We start from the raw sequence: 22,842 nt of genomic DNA on the forward strand, positions 1-22,842 counted from the left end.
GATGCCTCTATGAGTTTTGCCTTTTTGATTATCGTCCTTTCTATGGATTGCTCCTTTCTACTCAGATGTCATTCTTACTTCATTCCAAACGTTGGTAACGAATCTGTGTACTTGTTTCACAATTGTATCTCCTCTCTTCTTAAGTACTTCAGCTATTTAAAAACTGGGTGGTTTTGGAAATCAGCCTTATGCAAACACAATTGGTTTGTTTTTATATTTACCCAGACATATTTCGACACGAATGTGTCAGTTTCTGTGGGTTAAATTTTTATTTTCTGTAAAGTACATCACAGTTGTAATAATTTAACTACTGTAGGCCTAATAAATACAATATTTGCAATTTGCTTCGTTTTCTTTGGACACTCACATTAAAATTACATCGGTAACTCAACTATATTATTGTACATCGATTTTAATGCTCGTTTTCGTCGATTTTTTGACAGCATGTCATCAGCAAACCAGCCATGAAGGAAATGATTACGTAATTTGTGGAGAGCTGTTTCGGTGGTAGAGGTTATGTAGTTTCTGTACTTAGATTTTCCGTCCTTTATCGTGTCCCTGGTTAGTATCTCAATCAGCTGCTGTTTAGTGCATTGCTTTCACTCAGTTTATCACAAATTATCGCTCACTACTTCACCTCACATGCACTTACACAGAATGTGGCGAAATGTGATCTGCACAGACACTTCTGACAAAGCACTGAATGAGAGGTGTCATGTTATTGTCCTTGCCCACTTGTTCATCGTTGGTCTTGTTTGTTATGGCGCTTTCGAAAGTGTGTGTGTGTGTGTGTGTGTGTGTGTGTGTGGGACGGGGGGAGAGAGGGAGGGGGGGGGAGAGAGAGAGAGAGAGAGAGAGAGAGAGAGAGAGAGAGGGAGAGATGGAAAGCTGTTATTTCATCTCTCCATAAAGCTTTGTTGTTTTATAGTATTTTGTTTCCATCTGCAGTCGCTTTCAGTGTCGGTGGCGCAGCCTTACGTCATCATCATTTAAGAGCTCCCAGAATATCCCTTTCGAATTTCCATACCTTTTGTCCTTTCCTAAACTACATTGTCATTTTTATCTTTAATGCCACACATTCGTGATACGCATCCATTTCTGTAGAACTTAATTGACCCGTAAAAATCCCTTGCATTCCCTGTAGTTTTATCCTCTTCTACAGTTTTCACTGGGCTTTCGACGTGGTCTTTCTTTTCTCTTCAGAGAAAATTTCTGTTTCCCTTTTAGCATTTCCACATGCTTCCTTGCTTTCGTTGGACTCGTCCTGTAGGTGTTTTTCCTTTGCTTCTATTCTTTCTTTCACTGTTAGCTCACATTCTTCTGAGGACCGTGTATTTTTCTTCCTTATTTCTCTTTTCCCCCAAATTTGTACTGCTGCTACTTTCGCATTTGTTCTTATCATTTACCACTTGTCTTCACTGTTGAGGTTAACTTCAGTTGTTTAAAACTCAGATCTGTTTTGAAGCGCAGTGACAAATCGCCGTGAATTTTAATTATCCTTCAGTTTTCCCGCGTTGCATGCGACTTTTTTATGCTATTTGCTCCCCTTGGCTATTTGTTGTCGTATCTCAGTCATGAGTAAGTAATGGTCTGTGTCTCCTATGGCTCCTCTTATGGTTTTAATATTCATTACGCTGCTTTTGTGCCTTTGGTGTACCAGGAGGTGGTGCATTTGGTGTTCTGCCATCTGGTGGTACCCAGGTTGCCTTCTGATTGTCCTTCCGAGGAAAATACATGCTCATAATCCTTTGGGTAGCTGTGCTTGTACAGCTAAGAAGCTTTCTATCCCCTCTAATCATTTCCAAACGGCCTCTCTACTTTCTTTAGCATTAGTGTCTCCAGCAAAGTGCATATTACATCTTGGTGTATTACTGGTTACCTTCTCAAAAAACTTCGTAGACAGTCTTTCGTTTCATCCTCCGCTACCTCAACTGGGGATGTAGTGTAATTATTGTTGTGTTTGTGAAGCTACCTCTTAGTTTTATTGCAGCTATTCCGTTACCAATTAGTTGTTATTCTTCTGCCGATCGTGACACCCACTCCATTTTTGATTTTCCTCATCTTCCATTCGACTGTAGTATAAAATGAGTTAATCCGTTTCCAGATTTTCTGTTCCTGAGTATCTTGCTTTTTTTGTAGTGCGACTAGATCCATAAAATAATTTTACTCGTTTCTCAGAATTTGAACGTTTTCTAGTGTGGCCAAGAAGAGACTGAATTCAGTTTTAAAGACGTTCATTACATCGACTCCTCAGTGAATTATTTCATTATAAGATAGTCACAGGACATGTGGTACAGCATCGGGCTTCTTCTTGCGCTACACGGCTGCCAACAATCCGAGCGCTAAATGGGGGAATCCGGTGACGTGTCAAACTCGTCCCGCGCGAAATGGGGCTTTCAGCCCTCGCCAGATGTCCGCGACGTACAGGGGATAGGCAAAATAATGTGAAAACCAGTACTTACTTGGGAATGATTTATTAATCAGGGGCTGGACCCCCATTTGCCCGTAATACAGTTGCGATTGTTCTTGGAACACTGGCATATAATGATTGTACAGTCTCCTGCAGTGACGAGGGTGGCGAAAATCTGCTCCGAAAACTGAGCTCCAACACCTCCCATAAGGGTTCGATAATGTTCAAGTCCGGGAAGTGTGCTGACCAGGGAAGACGCTGCAATTCAGATGCGTGCTTCTCTTCCTACGATTGGACTGTCCTGGTTGTGTGAATGGGTTTATTATCGTCCTGAAATATGGCATCATTGTTGGGGAACAACATTTGAATCATGGGGTGCACCTGATCGCCTAAAATGTTCACATATTCGTTGGCTGTAACACGGCCTTTGAGAGTAATGATGGGACCAGCAGAATACCATGATATGGCCGCCCACACCATCACACTTACACCTCCACGCCTTACCGTTGCAATAAAGCAATCAGGATTGTAGGCTTCTTTTGGCGTTCTCCAGACGTAAACCCAGCCCGATGTTGGAAATGACGAAAATGTTGATTCGTCAGACCATATGACGTGTTTTCACCAATTTGCCGTCCAGGATTTATGCTCCTGACACGACGTTTTACGCTTCCTTGCGTTGTTTGTCGTCACTAATGGTTTCGATACAGCAGCTCGTCCATGAATGTTCGCTTTATAGAGTTCTCGGCGGACAGTGTCGATAGACACGAGGCCTCGAAGATGGCTATTGAGCTCTGCAGTCACTTTAGCCGTCGTAGTTTTGTGTATACACAATTCGTGTTAGCGTACGACGATCTCTGTCATTTAGTTTTGATTTGCTCTCACTATTACGTCTACACGATGATGTCCTTCTATGTTTTGTGTAGGCTGTCATCCTGTTGAGAGTTACTCTTCAAACATTGAAAAAGTTGACTGTGTTACTGATGCCCCAGCTAACCGGGCCCCCAAAATCTGCCTGTTTTTGGAACCCTGTTAAGTCTTTCATTGCACGTCGACATCGACCTCTGAGTGTAAATATGAAGTATGTACTACACGTAAACAATCTGCACTGATGCCTAGTCCGTACTGAACACGCACAGTCCAGCGCGACACATGCCTTACCTGCGTTGTTGTCCATCAAACACAACCATCCCATTACTACCACTGTGCACATTATTTTCCCTACCCGCTGTACATGAGAGAAGAAAGAAAAAAACACTTATTAGTTTTCATCAAACACAAACATTATTATAATACAATAATTAAATAAATTGTACATGGAACCATACGTCTTGTAGACGGCGAAGTTCTCGGTAAACCTGCGCAACTTTCGTTTCACTTCACAGCTCTGCACACAAGAGCGGCCCCAACCCCGTTGAGCATGAAATCGAACTAGCACGGAGAGCGCGCCTCCTCGTCATTACCGATTCCGAACGAAAGTATGGAGTATGCAGAGCTTGGCCAGATATTAAAGTACCAGGAGTGGGCGCTCAATACAGCGAAGCGTTATGGGAAAAAATCATTTTCGCTAGCGTAATTTCTAGGCAGTTCTTGGTGCTGCGCCGCGCGGGATTAGCCGAGCGGTCTGAGCCGCTGCAGTCATGGACTGTGCGGCTGGTCCCTGGCGGAGGTTCGAGTGCTCCCTAGGGCATGTGTGTGTGTGTGTGTGTGTGTGTGTGTGTGTGTGTGTGTGTGTGTGTTTGTCCTTAGGATTAATTAAGTAGTGTGTAAGCTTAGGGACTAATGAAATGGCTCTGAGCACTATGCGACTTAACTTCTGAGGTCATCAGTCGCCTAGAACTTAGAACTAATTAAACCTAACTAACCTAAGGACATCACACACATCCATGCCGGAGGCAGGATTCGAACCTGCGACCGTAGCGGTCGCTCGGCTCCAGACTGTAGCGCCTAGAACCGCACGGCCACTCCAGTCGGCAAGGACTGATGACCTTAGCAGTTAAGTTTCATAAGATTTCACACACATTTGAACATATTTGTTCCTGCAGCGGAAAGATGACGGAACTGTACTACGAAGGTCGTGGATTCGAGTCCTTATCATTATTTTTCATTTTCCTTACTTACAATCCAAACAACCCGAAATAGAGCTCAATAAATTATATTTATTAATATTTTTGTAAAAGACATGAAATAGAAAGGAAGACTGGGGATTGCAAATAGATTTGCTACAAAAGATTGTACTTACAGCGTCCACGATGACTCTGCAAGTAACATTTCAAGGAGGACTTGTAACTGAATCATACAGGTCCTCATGTTCCGTCAGCTTCATTTTCACCTCCGGGAGCACTGCATCTAAATATATTCCGTTGTACATCAACACCTATCTTCGACAATACTTGTCGAAATGATGCAATATGTGTGGTTTTCTACCAAACTTTGCGATGAGAGAACCTGCTATGACTGTAAACCAGGTTCGTTTTTCTACAGCAACTTTAAGACAATGCTGTAATTTTAACGATGCGGCGTTTTAACATGTTTAAGATGTACTGCTTCCCCCTTTTTCACTATGAATGTTACCCCAGTACGTGCACATCGGCAATCGAAGTGTCTGATTTTATACATAAAGGTTCTCGTGTTCGCGTTATAATCCGTTCCTGGAAAGGTATTTGTGATCGAACATTTTCCTTTGCCTTATCCTTCTCATGACGTCTATGAAAATCTCATATAAAATAGATTGGTTTTTATTTCGGTTTATGTGAAGTGAAAGTAAAATATGAAATGGAAAACAAGAAAAAGTTCCCCCTTAAGCACTTGAATACACGACCTTGGTATTACCGTTCTGTGGGCTTTCCTCTGTGCCAACCGATAACTGTTACTATTAATGCCTCATACCTCGCCCAATCAGCGTCAAACACGCGTCTAAGCGCTTGTCCATCTCGAGGTTCCACTGTCGTACTTTCATTTCTGGCCAAGTCCTGCGTACCGACAAACTGGAGGAGATCGGTGATTACCAGTAGGCGCAGTGTCCTTGCGAGCTTCAATGCATGCTGTTCCAACGTCGGGTTGCTGCAGAAGTCTTGAACATATTCTCATTTCGAATATAACGAAATTCCTGGAGACGGAACAGCTCATGTCACGAATCAGCACGGTCTTAGAAAGCATCGCTGCGGCAAAACGCAGCATGCCCTTTTCTCACATGATACACTGAGAACTATGGATGAAGGACTACAGGCAGATTCCATATTCCTACATTTCCGAAACGCATTTGCCTCGGTACCCCAGTGCAGACTTATCTAAGGTACGAGCAGAGAGAGTAAGTGAATGACCCGAAGACTTCATAAGTAGAAGAACCCAAGGCGTTGTCCTCGACGGAGACTAGTCGAGACTGTGGTACCCTTAGGACTGCCCCAGGGACAGCTATTATTTTCTATATCTATAAATGATCTGAGAGAACAGGGTGAGCAGCAGTCTGCGGATGTTTGCTGCTGCTGCTGATGATGATAATGATGATGATATGTGGTGTACTGGACGGTGTCGTCCTTGTGTGACTTCAGCAGGTCAGAAGATGACTTCGAGAGAATTTCTAGTTGTTGTGATGAATGGCAGCTAGCTCTGAATGTAGAAAAATCTAAGTTAATGCTGACGAGTAAAAAAAAAAAGCGTAACTTTGGAATACAACATTAGTAGTGTACTGGTTGACACAGTGACGTCGATTAACTATCTGGACGTAACGAAAACGAGCACGGAATGATTGTAGTAGATGGCCGTGCGGTTAAAGGCGCTTCAGTCTGGAACCGCGTGACCGCTACGGTCGCAGGTTCGAATCCTGCCTCGGGCATGGATGTGTGTGATGTCCTTAGGTTAGTTAGGTTTAATTAGTTCTAAGTTCTAGGCGACTGATGACCTCAGAAGTTAAGTCGCATAGTGCTCGGAGCCATTTGATTGTAGTAGAGAAGGCGAATGGTCGCTTTTGGTTTATTGAGAGAATTTGGGAAAGCGTGGGTCACCTGTAAAGAAGACCCCCGTGTAGAACACTAGTGCGACCCGTTCTTGAGTACTGCTCTAGTGTTTGTGATCAGCACCGGGTCAGAGTAAGGGAAGACAATGCAGCAGTTCAGAGGCGGGCAGGTAGATTTCTTACTCCGTAGGCTGAAACAACAAATAATTGTTACAGAGATGCTTCAGGAGCGCAATGGAAATCCATGGAGGGAAGGAAACCTCCTTTCCGAGGAACAATACCGAGAAAATTTAGAGGACAGGCGCCCACTGAGGAACGATCCAACTGTCGCCAAAGGACATTTCACATTAGGACCGCGAAGATACGATAACAGAAATTATGGTTCATATGGAGGAATATATTTCAGAGTGGACTAGGAAAGGAAGTGAGTAGTAATGGAACAACGTACCCTCCACTACGGACTGTACGTTGGCTTGCTGAGTATCTATGAAGACGTGGATCAGTCGGTGGTAGTGACTGGTGAATGGCAGCGTGCCAGTCGCTCGGAGACCCATGAGGAGATATTTTCAAAATCTCTTAAATTTAGACAACATTGCGACCTGATGCTATTTTAAGGTTAAAATCAACAGTCGAGACCGCAATAATACTTGTTTATTTGCCGGTTTCGGCTTATGTTAAAGCCATCTTCAGAGTTTTTGGTCCCCAATGGCCAGTTCTGGCCGCTCTTCGGTTTTCTCGCGATGCCGTACCACAGCGTACGATCGTGGTATCACGAGAGAACCGAAGAGCGGCCAGAACTGGCCATTGGGGACCAAAATCTCTGAAGATGGCTTTGACATACGCTGAAACCGGCAAATAAGTACGAGGTGCATTCAAGTTCTAAGGCCTCCGATTTTTTTTTCTCCGGAATTGGAAAGAGATAGAAACATGCGCATTGTTTTAACATGAGGCCGCGTTCATTGTTAATACGTCCCAGAGATGGCAGCACCGTACGGCAGATGGAATTTTACCGCCAGCGGTGAGAATGAGAACTGTTTTACATACTTATAATGGCGACGTTTTCCTTACTTGAACAGTGTGCAATCATTCGTTTTCTGAATTTGCGTGGTGTGAAACCAATTGAAATTCATCGACAGTTGATGGAGTTATGGATGTGTCGAAAGTGCGTTCGTGGGTGCGACAGTTTAATGAAGGCAGAACATCGTGTGACAACAAACCGAAACAACCTCGGGCTTGCACAAGCCGGTCTGACGACATGATCGAGAAAGTGGAGAGAATTGTTTTGGGGGATCGTCGAATGACTGTTGAACAGATCGCCTCCAGAGTTGGCATTTCTGTGGCTTCTGTGCACACAATCCTGCATGACGACCTGAAAATGCAAAAAGTGTCATCCAGGTGGGTGCCACCAATGCTGACGGACGACCACATGGCTGCCCGTATGGCATGTCGCCAAGCAATGTTGACGCGCAACGACAGCATGAATGAGACTTTCTTTTCGTCGGTTGTGACAATGGATGAGACGTGGATGTCATTTTTCAATCCAGAAACAAAGTGCCAGTCAGCACAATTGAAGCACACAGATTCACCGCCACCAAAAAAATTTCGGGTAACCGCCAGTGCTGAAAAAATGATAGTGTCCATGTTCTGGGACAGCGAGGGCGTAATCCTTACCCATTGCGTTCCACAGGGCACTACGGTAACAGGTGCATCCTACGAAAATGTTTTGAAGAACAAATTCCTTCCTGTACTGCAACAGTAACGTCCGGGAAGGGCTGCGCGTGTGCTGTTTCACCAAGACAACGCACCCGCACTTCCAACTAACGTTACGCAACAGTTTCTTCGTGATAACAACTTTGAAGTGATTCCCCATATTCCCTACTCACCTGACCTGGCTGCTAGTGACTTTTGGCTTTTTCCAACAATGAAAGACACTCTCCGTGGCCGTACATTCACCAGCCGTGCTGCTATTGCCTCAGCGATTTTCCAGTGGTCAAAACAGACTCCTAAAGAAGCCTTCGCCATTGCCATGGAATCATGGCGTCAGCGTTGTGAAAAAAGTGTACGTCTGCAGAGCGATTACGTCGAGAAGTAACGCCAGTTTCATCGATGTCGGGTTAGTAGTTAATTAGAAAAAAAATCGGAGGCCTTAGAACTTGAATGCACCTCGTATTATTGCGATCTCGAGTGTTGATTTTTACCTAAATATTTTCAAATGTGTGAGACTCCTGGTGAACTTGCTAGCCAGAGCAGTAGTCGAACACATAAAGTGTCGAGGTCGTTCCGGGGAGATAACGTCCAGGAGATCTCGAAGGTATGGCACAGCCATCGGCCTTAACACGTCAGAGAGTGAGCGGTACTGCTCGAATTACTGTCCATGTGAACCAGTGATGATCGTATTGTGCACATAATGACACGTTAAGGTGCTGATGTTGATGAATGCAATCTAGCAACGCTCGTACTCCCTGGATCCTCCAAACGTGAATACATTCATCGCGATGCCGTGCTAAGAGCCACGACAAAACTTGGAAAAGTCGACGTGGCATCACACGTGTGTCCTGTGTGGGTTTTGGGGATCACCACTGTCAGCCTCAAGGGAAGCTACAACTATCGTAGCCGTCCTGGAATTCTGTAGTGCTCCAGATGTCGTCATGCGCGTAATTTTCTTGCTACAAACAAACCCCTTTTCTCACTTAATGCACGTGATGGGGCTCTACCATTCTGGACGGCCGTGAGAACAAGTCTTCTATCCACTCGGGAGGTAGTAACGTAGAAATTTGACAAGTCTGATCTCATGAGTTGCAAAGTTAACTTAGGACAATGTCTCAGCGAAATTACCTTGGCAGTATAATTATGTTTTAAATTTTTAAAGGTAAATAACATTACGCGCTGAATAACTGCTGACAAAATTACCGTTGGCATGCTATTTCCAAACAACAGTACAAATCAGAGCTTAGATTTTGTCCTCTGTTTTGTGCATTTAAACCACATGTTGCATGAGGAATGTATCTATCCTTTCGGAGAGTCTCAGTGTTATTCTCAGCGAAATCAAGAAAAGCTTGTTCTTTAAAACAGGGGTGTTACGCAGGTAATCTTTACCTTGCAGAGCAAAAGATACAGCTTTTTTTATCGTTCCGCTGTTGTAAAATGCCTTGAAAAGGAGTTTTCTCATGTTGGGAAAATGTAGAAATGGTTCAAATGGCTCTGAGCACTATGGGACTTAACTTCTGAGGTCATCAGTCCCCTAGAACTTAGAAGAACTTAAACCTAACTAACCTAAGGACATCACACACATCCATGCCCGAGGCAGGATTCGAACCTGCGACCGTAGTGGAAAATGTAGAATTGTTATTATACTACACGCGGTTTGACGGTGTGGTGTAAAATACCGCACTGTCAGACAGCACATGCCATAAGGCATCATCCGCGGTCCAGTCATGTGAATGGAGCACCCCGAAGATCGTACAAAGTCTAGCAAATTAAGTGCGCAGGCGCTATCTGCGAAATGTTGTCAGCCGCAGAGAAAGAGATAAAGTAGAGTTTGTTTTCTTGCAGTGCCCTGGCAGTTACTTGAGAGCCCATTTGCTCGAGTAGTGGGTAACAGCAGCGCAGGAAGTTCTAAAGTTCCTGGTTTATATCTCTTTCTGTCTCTCTCTCTCACTCTCAGATGAATAAATGACGTGATTCTTGCTCTGACCAATACTTAAGTATGTATCGTCGAATAATAAACTCCAAGTTGTTGACAGTCACTCGGACGAGCTTATGCACGCTGCTGAAATAGTAGTGATAAAAACCCTTAGAATGATAGAGACTGAGGAATAGCTCTGCCAGTGGCGTAAAAATACATACGAACCGTTGTTTGTACCAGTTAGCATACGGATGCCTGCGTAACTGCGAGCGGAAAACACGACCAACTCTTAGGTTGAAGTGCTTCATGAAGAGAGGAGACACCCCTCTCATCTAATAGACCAGAGACGAGGGTTTTTGCCTCTATGTGTAATTAAGAACACCACTGTTTTTTTTTCATATATACTGTTTCTGTTCATCTCTTCTAGAAGGAATTACTGATCATATCTTTGGTACAACCAAAAACACAAAGAACTTACACTAAGAGTGTTCACATATCAGAATTCAACAGTACTAATTTTGTACCATTCTCTCAATTAAAAGTGTGAATCTATGTTCATTTTCTCCATTTTTTAGAAGATTTGCGATCAAGCAAGGTAGAAGGGACAGATATAATCCTTCGTAAATTCTAAACTTGTTTGGGGGGATGACAACCAAACAACTATTCTAATTACTACACTCCTGGAAATTGAAATAAGAACACCGTGAATTCATTGTCCCAGGAAGGGGAAACTTTATTGACACATTCCTGGGGTCAGATACATCACATGATCACACTGACAGAACCACAGGCACATAGACACAGGCAACAGAGCATGCACAATGTCGGCACTAGTACAGTGTGTATCCACCTTTCGCAGCAATGCAGGCTGCTATTCTCCCATGGAGACGATCGTAGAGATGCTGGATGTAGTCCTGTGGAACGGCTTGCCATGCCATTTCCACCTGGCGCCTCAGTTGGACCAGCGTTCGTGCTGGACGTGCAGACCGCGTGAGACGACGCTTCATCCAGTCCCAAACATGCTCAATGGGGGACAGATCCGGAGATCTTGCTGGCCAGGGTAGTTGACTTACACCTTCTAGAGCACGTTGGGTGGCACGGGATACATGCGGACGTGAATTGTCCTGTTGGAACAGCAAGTTCCCTTGCCGGTCTAGGAATGGTAGAACGATGGGTTCGATGACGGTTTGGATGTACCGTGCACTATTCAGTGTCCCCTCGACGATCACCAGTGGTGTACGGCCAGTGTAGGAGATCGCTCCCCACACCATGATGCCGGGTGTTGGCCCTGTGTGCCTCGGTCGTATGCAGTCCTGATTGTGGCGCTCACCTGCACGGCGCCAAACACGCATACGACCATCATTGGCACCAAGGCAGAAGCGACTCTCATCGCTGAAGACGACACGTCTCCATTCGTCCCTCCATTCACGCATGTCGCGACACCATAGGAGGCGGCTGCACGATGTTGGGGCGTGAGCGGAAGACGGCCTAACGGTGTGCGGGACCGTAGCCCAGCTTCATGGAGACGGTTGCGAATGGTCCTCGCCGATAGCCCAGGAGCAACAGTGTCCCTAATTTGCTGGGAAGTGGCGGTGCGGTCCCCTACGGCACTGCGTAGGATCCTACGGTCTTGGCGTGCATCCGTGCGTCGCTGCGGTCCGGTCCCAGGTCGACGGGCACGTGCACCTTCCGCCGACCACTGGCGACAACATCGATGTACTGTGGAGACCTAACGCCCCATGTGTTGAGCAATTCGGCGGTACGTCCACCCGGCCTCCCGCATGCCCACTATACGCCCTCGCTCAAAGTCCGTCAACTGCACATACGGTTCACGTCCACGCTGTCGTGGCATGCTACCAGTGTTAAAGACTGCGATGGAGCTCCGTATGCCACGGCAAACTGGCTGACACTGACGGCGGCGGTGCACAAATGCTGCGCAGCTAGCGCCATTCGACGGCCAACACCGCGGTTCCTGGTGTGTCCGCTGTGCCGTGCGTGTGGTCATTGCTTGTACAGCCCTCTCGCAGTGTCCGGAGCAAGTATGGTGGGTCTGACACACCGGTGTCAATGTGTTCTTTTTTCCATTTCCAGGAGTGTATTTAGTAGCTACGAAACTGGAGACATAGCGCTTGGGTTTCTGATGAATATCAAACGCAGAGTTCTGAAGATAGCAAGGTCACGTGAGTGAGACAACGATTGTACAATAAGCGAGGCAAGAGATACGTCTAATTTGCTGACGCAGGTAGTACGCGAACGAACGCAAAATGAAACTGAGGATCTGGTAGACATCGATTAGTCTGTCTTGGGGAAACGTGACAGTATTGTAGAGGCCGTTCTGAAGTTAGTCACTGTAGTCGAAGAATGACTTAAGAAAAAGCAGTAGACTCTGATACGTAGGGACTGCGGATCGTAAGCTACACATGTCGTTCCACGCTGCATTGCGCAACAAGGGTGCCGCATCGTCAGAAGAGAGCTCAGGTACACTCTTGTTACGGTAAGGATAACAGGTACATCATAGTATGCTATTGAAATGGTGTGGCAACCGAAAACGCGCTTCAGTGTTGAAGTGCGTGCAACAGTACGATCCTTGTGGGCAAAACGTCTAAACTGCACATAGAAAAAACTATGAGGTTCCGGGACTGCAGCCGGAACATGTTGACTTCTTGCCACAATATTTCGTCTGGCAACCGTCCAGCCATCTTCCGGTGAGTGCCCCCCACTGACACTCACCTGAAGACGGGTGGACGGTTGCGAGCCGAAATATTGTGGCAAGAAGTCAACCTGATCCGGCTGCAATGCCGAAACGTCATAGAAAATTCAGTACGCCGGGAAAACCTTAAACTGCACATAGTTTCACTGCGAAATTCTGGTAGTTTAGGGTCCAATGCAATGTCGTATCCAGCCAAGAAAGTGACTAAGACCGCTTGGATGTGAGTGATGCTGATCGGGAACTCCAGATTTTGTAGGATGTGTTCTTTATCTTTTCGGCAAGCTGAAAGAACATCTGCGACGAAGATATTTTACAACGATGTTGGCGTTAATACAGCTATGTGACAGGAGAGAAGAGTTGCTAGCGAACAGTACACAGTGTGTCATTCTCAAGGAAAAGAAATCTTCAGATGTAAATGCAAATATGGGCGCATCCGAAGGGAGTGTTCTTTCTCCTGCACCCACACCACACACTGACTGCATATAGCCTCATAGTTTCCTGTGATGACAGAAAGTGGAGCTCTCACTTTTTCACCATATTTCGCGAGCACACTGATCAGAGAACATGCTTATGATGTTTCAGTGTCCCGTGATGCATACGATCGCACTGAAGCGTTCGGAAAACCACCTGATAAAATTTTAACCACCTGCTACTATAGTGCAAAAAATATCAAAAGTCGGTGGGCCTTATTACCAACTTGCAGATACTAACAAAGCTTCATATTGATTGTTACTGAATCAAAAGAAATGAAACACATAGTACAATACATCTACCGTCTAGAAAGTTGCCGCAATAACACTTGCTTGCCAGCCCACTACTCCACTCGTTCTTTTCCTCAGAAAGCAAGTGAAGAAAATTGTTATTTTTGTAAAACAACAGCGACGCCTCTTCGGTAAGACCGTGACGCCACTGGGAACCATGACGCACAGTTTTAAGTCACCTTAACTGAGGTATTTATACACAGGGCACTACCGTGGTGGTTACAGACTTTCAGGGATAATGGCGACGTGTAAACGTATCAAACTGAGGTAACCGACACTGGTCCGGAAACAAGAGTTCCTAGGTAACAGAAAGCAGCATGTCATTCTCAATGGAGAGAAGTCTTCCGAAGTAAGAGTGATTTAAGGTGTGCCGCAGGGGAGTGTGTTAGGACCATTGCTATTCACAATATACATAAATGACCTTGTGGATAACACCGGAAGTTCACTGAGGCTTTTTGCGGATGATGCTGTAGTATATAGAGACGTTGTAACAATGGAAAATTGTACTGAATTGCAGGAGGATGTGCAACGAATTGACGCATGGTGCAGGGAATGGCACCTGAATCTCAATGTAGACAAGTGTAATGTGCTGCGAATACATAGAAAAAAAAATCCTTTATCATGTAGCTACAATATAGCAGGCCAGCAACTGGAAGCAGTTAATTCCATAAATTATCTGGGAGTAGACATTAGGAGTGATTTAAAATGGAATGACAATATAAAATTTATCGTCGGTAAAGCAGGTGCCAGACTGAGATTCATTGGAAGAATCCTAAGGAAGTGCAATCCGAAAACAAAGGAAGTAGGTTACAGTACACTTGTTCGCCCACTGCTTGAATATTGCTCGCCGGTGTGCGATCCGTACCAGAAAGGGTTCATAGAAGAGATAGAGAAGATCCAACGGAGAGCAGCGCGCTTCGTTACAGGATCATTTAGTAATCGTGAAGGCGTTACGGAGATGACAGATAAACTCCAGTGGAAGACTCTGCAGGAGAGACGCTCAGTAACTCGGTACGGGCTTTTGTTGAAGTTTCGAGAACATACCTACACCGAGGAGTCAAACAGTATATTGCTCCCTCCTACGTATATCTCGCTAAGAGATCATGAGGATAAAATAAGAGAGATTACAGCCGACACAGAGGCATACGGACAATATTTCTTTCCACGAACAATACGAGACTGGAATAGAAGGGAGATGCGATAGAGGCACTCAGAGTAACCTCCGCTACACACCGTCAGGTGGCTTGTGGAGTATGGATGTAGATGTAGATGCAGAATGGATTCGACAGTTACAAGCGAAAACCGCTCTGATACCAGTGGTCGTAGAACACATGTACCGGTACTGTTGTTGCTAAGCTTGTAGGGTGTTCAATCACGATGAGCAGGTATTTGAACACGATACAGCCTCACCTCACTTTTGATATAGGTTTGTGAACACACGTATCGGACATTCCCTGAAGAGTGGATAGGCAGGGGCCAACACGCTAGCTTTATCTCACCCCCTTGATTTTTTCTGTCGGGGCCATGTAAAATGTGTAAGAGACTGAAATGGATCACCTGGAAAGAATTCTCCCTGCCTACTTTTCCGTTCAAATTACTTCTGGAACATTAGAACTACAGAACTTTGTTGGACGATGCCATGCCTGCATTGACGCTGGTGGACGCAATGTTCACCAACTATAGCAATGTAGCAGCTTGTGAAACTTGTGCAGATAAACAGCATTCCTTTTTACTTCACCGTACGTTTAAGTTTCTCGGTCTCTCTGGCATCAAGCTACGTGTGCCGTTACTAGTCCACCAGCAGCGGTTATTATCTGAGGCTGCTGGGAGTATTCAACGAGAACTCCGTACGTCATATGAGGCTTTGGAATTTGGGCTCCTTAGTTCGAGCGATGCGCGGGGTAAGCCGGAAGTTGAACAGATTTCCGCTTCGTTCTTACCTTGAACCGTTTGCAGCTGGAAGAGGAAAAGGGAGGGAATGACAGTGGTACACTTCGTACTCTACGCCACACACCGTGAACTGGGTTTTGGAGTATGGATGCTGCCTTGTCGGGCTGCAACAACGCAGTAAGACGACCTAAGACGCAAAGAGTAAGGCCAGACGTACATCGGAACGCAGCCGACGTAGCACAGGACCGGACAGCGCAGCAAAGGAAATACGTCCCGACAGAGTCTGTGCTCATATTGGGAGGCGGTTAAGCAGTTCTCACACAATGTTTCTTTGTTGATCCAGAGCGCAGTTCCCTCTTATGAAGGTATGGCTGTACTCGTGAATCTTACTTCAGAGTCCGATTCTGGAGAGGGAGAGGATACGCTGATGTTACAATATAACACTGTGAAACGGAACGGATCAGAATCGAAAAGCGCCACATGAACAACAGGAACACTGATGGCGAATTCGCTTCGACAAAAAGAGATTTCTGATGAACAGTTCTCGAATTACTTCCGCTTAGACCGGAGTCAGTTCAACGAGTTTCACGGGATTCCGCTTGGACCGGAGTCAGTTCCAAGAGGTTTACGAGATTGCGGGGAAATCTATATCTTGTGAAGGAATTAATGCACAAAAACCTATTGGAAGGGGAAAAATACGCTGTATTCTTGATGTTTTACGGAAATTTCTTAAAAATTAAAGACATAAACAAGACTTACATAGGTTAGTTTGGAAAATTAATTACGAAAATTGTAACTATTTATGAGCTGGGCGTGATATCCATCATCTGCACCTGTAGAAACATCAGCTGATACCAGAAAGTAAGTGTCAGATATGTACCACTAGATTTTGGCGAGTACGGCGGAAAGAAAGCACTTGTTGAGTCGAAATTGAGGTGATGCGAGTTCTTGAGCTGGAGGACTCAATCCGTAGAGGGACACCTCAGTATAAGAAATCATTTCAAATATTTTACCTCGGGTGTAATGTTTACCTGTTAGTGGCATGTACTTACTTGCTTGGAACATCGATATGAAGAAATGGTATTCTGAGTTATTGCCAGATTCTGAATCTTCAGTCTATCTACGTTAAATCTCTTTTTCGTTTAAGCTTCGTTCGCGCTGCACAATCTACAGATGCACAAGCTTTTAAACACCAAGTTTCTTCATTTTCTTTCGTTAATAATGAAATGTCCAATTCTGCAGGACACACAGAGATGCGACCGCCTCATAATGATAAATATTTCGAGTACCTTCACCCTAGGTGCCGTCCCTCTAAGACACCACCCCTGGTGATGCGGTGTGGCGCTTGCGCACTAAACTGTATACCGAACACTGCGCGGTAGAGGTGGAAGCAGTTTGTGTACTGCCCTACCTTGCCTATAAATTTGCTCTGTTGTATGCGTCAGGTACTACAAAAATTCGTAGCGTTTTTCAATTATAGTGATAAACGCAACAGATACACATGAGCGGTGACTGGCTCGTACTATGCGTTGGATTAATCCTTGGTTGCTATTCTGTGTTGAGTCTCCCGCGGTTATCGGGATTATGCTGTTATCCTCTCTTCCTGCGTGTGGCAGCAGCGGTGTGTATCGATATTCGCACCGTCGACTATCTTTGTCCTGGCATTTACGGTTTCCGGCTGGACTGTGTGCGGCAGTTTGGTTGGTTCGCGTGGAGCAGCGAGGAAATCTCCATGGCATTGTCGGAGTGTGTAGTGCTGTTCCCATTGCAACGAGGTTCGTGGCTCACCGATCCTGGACATGAAAGTTCAGTTTTGACTTAATATACCAGCAAGTCACGACTCTTCACATTGTGTCGTTTGGAGTTAGTTGTCGGCTGTTGGGATATTTCCGCGAGCAACAACGTGGTTTTGAAGTTGGAATATTCTAGCCACCCTCTGGTGGAGTTTCACTGTATTTTGTTGTTTGAGCTGAAGTGCACCAGCGGAATCTTCTGCCTTGTGGCCGTTAACGTTCCGGTTATCTGCCCTGGGCATTGGCGTAAATCAGGCAGCGTAGTTTCCTCATTGCGTTGTTGCTGTCCAGCACGGTGTGTAGGTTCACAGCTCCGTGTATGATTGGTTGTGGCCGCCAATGTCTTCTACGTTGTTCCGTTTAGCTCCCTGTTGTGCCCTGGTTGGGTGAAGTGGAAGTTATCTTGTCGGTGGGTCCGCTGACTGTCGGTCGGTTGGGTTGTCGTCGGATCGTGAATGGTTGGGCTGACTGCCTGTCTCACCTAAGCGAGCGTTAGTGTTTGAATTCCAGGCCGACCCTCGGAACTTCTGAGCGCCCATGGGTCTACGGCCTTTTCTTGTTTGTTCTTGTTGCTTGTACTTGCATGGCTTCTAGCCAATTTTTAGATTAACGTTGTTTCGCATTTAAAGCGTCAGATGGTTTGGGCGTTAAGCCTAATTTAAGAACTGTTTTATGTAAAGTCTTAGGCATTTTTTAAAATTAATGTTATTGAGTCTTAAGTGTTTGACTTTGAGCCGATTTTGAATTGAAGTTGTTTGTTCTTAAAGTGTCAGGTTCTTTGGGCCTTCAGTATAATTAAGGAACAAAGATAAGGCTTTGCCTTTTAAATTTCTGATTTTGGTTTAGCTTTAAGTTGTTGATTTTCTGCCGTTTTTAAATTAAAGTGGTTTTGCCCTCAAGGCATGAGATTGTACGGCGCATTCAGCCGCTAATTAAGTTCCAAAATTAAGCTGTGTTTTTTTATTTTTTATTTTTTAAATTTCTTAGCTCTTGTAATGTTTGATCAAATAAAAGGTTGTATGTTCGAGTGTAACTGACAACCGCTTACTTTGGCCCGTTTCCTCAATTTAAACTACCTGTCCTGTCCTGCTGGTTTAGCAGGGCATCTCAACACATAATAGAGGCTCTAAGCATCAATAATACATTCTTCAGTATTCACAACAGTCTGCCAACGCTGGACTGAATTTTTGATTCCGCGACTGTAGAAACCGCGTGTTTCTGAGATGAAAAACTCGTAGAGCCATGTTCGGAGCGCATTTTCATCCGGAAAGGATGTTCCTTTGAGGGTTGTTCGGTAGAGGCCGTAAAAGGTCAAAACCTGTGGCCACAAGATCACGTGCACGAGCTGTGTGTGTGTGTGTGTGTGTGTGTGTGTGTGTGTGTGTGTGTGTGTGGAATGAGTTGCCAACCCATCTTCTATATAGTGTTTTTTATCTAGAAGAATGTGGGCGGTCCTTATAGTGGACTAGCGTCACTTCATTGTTCTTGAATTCCTTCTGCAAGACGCCTCAGTTGTTGATAACAGACGTCAGCAGTGATGGTTTCTCCTAGGGGAAGAAATCTGAAGTACAACCCACCGTCGCTATTCGACCAGATCCGGAACGTTATTTTTTGTGGATGCGCAGGTCTTTCTTTTCCTTATGTTAGCAAAAAGACTCCATTCCTCGTCACCATTAACGATACACGATAGGAATGGTCGGTGTCGTTTACTAGCCAATTGATGACGAGCAAGCAGAGATGCACGTACGGTGATCCGCTAATTTTTGTGATTTCGGATTGGGCACGCGGTACCCATTTGTTGAAACTCCCCAATTGGTTGCAACTTTGGCACGATGGCGGATTTATGACAGCTCATTACATTTACCAATTTTCGTTTACGCATACGTGGATCATTGTGGCTTAATGCCTTTAAATGATCTTCTTCCAACACCGACGCACTACTTGAACATCGACGATCACTAAAGTATAAACGATCCTCCTTACTTCTACAAAACCATTTTCTTGCCGTGCTCTCTCCAGTTGCAATATCCCCATAATCGGAGGAAATGATTCTGGCTACCTCCGCTGGTGTCATCCTACTATTGAACTCAAACAGAGGACTATGACGCATATGTTGCGATTTCTCTACTTTGCACTCCATTTTCTAGTGTCCAAATGGCGAAACGACAATACATAAACTCTAATACCGACAATGAACTACAAGTAATACACTACTGGCCATTAAAATTGCTATAATAAGAAGAAATGCAGATGATAAACGGGTATTCATTGGACAAATATATTACACTAGAACTGACATGTGGTTACATTTTCACGCAATTGGGGTGCATAGATCCTGAGAAATCAGTACCCAGAACAACCACCTCTGGCCTTAATAACGGCCTTGATACGCCTGCGCATTGAGTCAAACAGAGCTTGGATGGCGTATACAGGTACAGCTCAAAATGTTAAAATGTGTGTGAAATCTTACAGAACTTAACTGCTTAGGTAATTACTACTTAACGTAAATTGTCCTAAGGACAAACACACACACCCATGCCGCACAGTCCATGACACAGGTACAGCTACCCATGTAGCTTCAACACGATAGCACAGTTCATCAAGAGTAGTGACTGGTCCTATTGTGACGAGCCAGTTGCTCGGCCACCATTGACCAGAAGTTCTCAGTTGGTGAGAGATCTAGAGAATGTGCTGGGCAGGGCAGCAGTCGAACATTTCTGTACCGAGAAAGACCCGTACAGGACCTACAACATGCGGTCGGGCATTATTCTGCTGAAATGTAGGGTTTCGCAGGGATCGAATGAAGGGTAGAGCCATGGGTCGTAACACATCTGAAATGTAACGTCCACTGTTCAAAGTGCCGTCAATGCGAACAAGAAGTGACAGAGATGTGTAACGAATGGCACCCCATACCATCACACCGGGTGATAAGCCAGTATGGCGATGCCGAATACACGCTTCCAATGTGCGTTCACCGCCATGTCGTCAAATAGGGATGCCACCATCATGACACTGTAAACAGAACCTGGATTCATCCGAAAAAATGACGTTTTGCCATTGGTGCATTCAAGTTCGTCGTTGAGTACACCATCGCAGGTGCTCCTTGTCTGTGATACGGCGTCAAGGGTAACCGCAGCCATGGTCTCCGAGCTGGTAGTCGATGCTGCTGCAAACGTCGTCGAACTGTTCGTGCAGATGGTTGTTGTCTTGCAAAGGTCCCTATCTGTTGACTCAGGGATGGAGACGTGGTTGCCCGCAACTCGTGGTTGTGCGGTAGCGTTCTCGCTTCCCACGCCCGGGTTGCCGGGTTCGATTCCCGGCGGGGTCAGCGATTTTCTCTGCCTCGTGCTGGCTGGGTGTTGTGTGCTGTCCTTAGGTTAGTTAGGTTTAAGTAGTTCTGAGTTCTAGAGGACTGATGACCATAGATGTTAAGTCCCATAGTGCTCAGAGCCATTTTTTTGGAGACGTGGCTGCACGATGCGTTACAGCCATGCGGATAAGATGCCGGTCATCTCGACTGCTAGTGATACGAGGCCGTTGGGATCCAGCGCGGCGTTCCGTGTTACCCTCCTGAACTCACCGATTCCACATTCTGCTAACAGTCATTGGATCTCGACCGACGCGAGCAGCAATGTCGCGATACGATAAACCGCAATCGGGATAGGCTACAATCCGACCTTTACCAAAGTCGGGAACGTGATGGTACGCATTTCTCCTCCTTACACGAGGCATCACAATAACGTGTCACCAGGCAACGCCGGTCAAATTCTGTTGGCGTATGAGAAATCGGTTGGAAACTTTCTTCATGTCAGCACGTTGTAGGTGTCGCCACCGGCGCCAACCTTGTGTGAATGCTCTGAAAAGCTAATCATTTGCATATCACAACATCTTCTTCCTGTCGGTTAAATTTCGCGTCTGTACCACGTCAACTTCATGGAGTACCAATTTTAATGGCTAGTAGTGTAAATGGGCATCGGTAAATCAACAGATAGCTACCGGGATTCCAATATGGAAAGAAATCCTCTTCGAACTTACGGACCAACCTAACACGAAAATGCGCCTGGCCTAAAAGATGGCACGTGCGAGGGCGTAGAGCTGGAACTCGACGCGGTCGTGCCCAGGCCAGAGAGTGCCACGTGCGAGAGACGGGGCGGCCGCCCTGGTGTCGGCCAGTACGCTCTGCGTGCCACGCCCCTCTGCGTGGCCAGTAACGAGCGCGCACAGCTCTGTGGATCCCCGCGCCACGCAGAAAGCGGCCCGCCGGGGCCCACGCGGCGCGGCGGCGCGTTTTAATTGCGTCGCCCGCGGCGCTGCGTGCCGCTGTGCCTGGCCGCCGGCCAGGGCCCCCTGGCTCTCTTACAATAGACGCCGACGCCGCCGCCGCCAAAATACCGCGCGCGCCCACCGCCACGGGCCTTCCGCGATCGATGCGCGGCGAGAGCGGCTCCGCGCGAGTCACACTTCCCTCCTCAGAAGGGAACATCCCCATCGCACCCACCTCAGATTTAGCTATAAGTTGGCACAGTGGATAGGCCAGGGGCGAGCAAACGTTGCACGCCGCTCGTGAGCGCACAGCGCTGCACGTGTGCTGCTCGCGTGCAATCGTCGAATTTGGCTGTGGCGACAGCCGGCAGGTTGCGGCAGTGTAGTACAAGGCTAAGCCGCGAACGTTGATGCGAAGCGACCACTACGTACTGAACGTTGTGTTTCAAGAACCGGAAAATGCAGAGTGAATCAAGGAAACGGAGACGTGGAGATTTGGTAGCTTTTAAAAAGTAATGGGAGAACCATTTTTTCTTTGTGCAAAAACGTGAAAATTCGAAATGTTTAATAGGTGGCAGTATTCTCGCTGGTCAGCGAAAGTTTAGTATTGAAGGCCATTATAATAAATTTCTCAAGGACGAGTACAATTTATTGTCGGATTCTGAGCGGATGGGGAAATTGACTGAGCTTAAGAAGAGCGACCTGACGATATTAGATGCATCTGTCCTAGTTGCCGTTGTCACGAGGGATCTGCGACTTTCTCTCGTCATGTCTCTCATCTAACTGATTTAACATTTTATGGAACACTGTTTTCAATTTTTCAGGACGATAACAATAATAGCCCAGCGGTACGTGCAAGCTATAAAAATGCGCTTAATATAGTGAGAGCTGGGAAAACGATTTGCTGAATTAATAAGCCTCGGTTAAGAGCAAACATCAGTGATGAAAATTTACGTAACTGTTTGCGTTTGTCTGTATGCAGAAATTTTTTTCCAGATATTAAACGTATTGTAAACTCCACCTGTGATAATTAAATAAAACGTATCGTAGTTAATAGGCACTCTTTCAAACCATGATTTATTTCAAGCACTCCTGCTAACCTTATTCCATCATTCAATAAAGCAAGCTAGAAAAACAAAACGCATTACAGAGGAAGGAGTGGACAGAAGGTATGGTGGGGAGGGGAGGTAAGCGGGTGGCCAGCTTGCCCCTGTGTGCACGCAGAACAGCTGTTAACTGCACGCGTGCAAGTGCACCGCACACGTGCAGGATTCCTGCCCGCCCCTGGGATAGGCCTTGAAAAACTGAACACAGATCAATCGGGAAAACAGGAAGAAGTTGTATGGAACGGTGAAAAAAATAAGCAAAATATACAAACTGAGAAGTCCATGCACAAGATAAGCAACATCAAGGATAATGTTGGCTCAGTAGCGCCGTA

The sequence above is a fragment of the Schistocerca cancellata genome, chromosome 7 (genome assembly GCF_023864275.1).
Source record: "Schistocerca cancellata isolate TAMUIC-IGC-003103 chromosome 7, iqSchCanc2.1, whole genome shotgun sequence".
Lineage (NCBI taxonomy): Eukaryota > Metazoa > Arthropoda > Insecta > Orthoptera > Acrididae > Schistocerca > Schistocerca cancellata.